Source organism: Ornithorhynchus anatinus, chromosome 14 (genome assembly GCF_004115215.2).
Source record: "Ornithorhynchus anatinus isolate Pmale09 chromosome 14, mOrnAna1.pri.v4, whole genome shotgun sequence".
In the NCBI taxonomy this organism is placed as follows: domain Eukaryota; kingdom Metazoa; phylum Chordata; class Mammalia; order Monotremata; family Ornithorhynchidae; genus Ornithorhynchus; species Ornithorhynchus anatinus.
Genome location: NC_041741.1, coordinates 7,313,656 through 7,314,091, shown reverse-complemented (window position 1 = coordinate 7,314,091; position 436 = coordinate 7,313,656).

Genomic DNA, 436 nt, shown 5'->3' with positions numbered 1-436 from the left:
AGAAATCAGTCATGTCAGAACAGGTCTCTCTGATGGAAAGTATCTGAATACTTGAAACACATTAAGTAGAAGATCAAAAATCCACCCTCCTTGGGGCCAGATAATGAGTGCCTTAACGGGAATTTTAGATCTGTGGGCTACGAATGGGGGTCTGAATATTCTATAATCCCAAATGAGTGCTTTGCATGCCTCGTGCACATTCTAAACATTATCTGTGTGTGGTAGAAGCAAATTCACGTATACTTGATAAAATATTTCAAGCATATTTAGAGAAACTATTGAGCGAGATTAAGCCAAAAAGGAAGCAAGAAGGAAATACATGTTTCACAAATTGCACTGTAGAAATCTTTTGGCAGTTTGGAGCTTTGAGGGTTTTTTCCTGTATGGTTCTCATAGAATCCTTTTAATACTCTAAAAAGACATTTTTTCCATACGT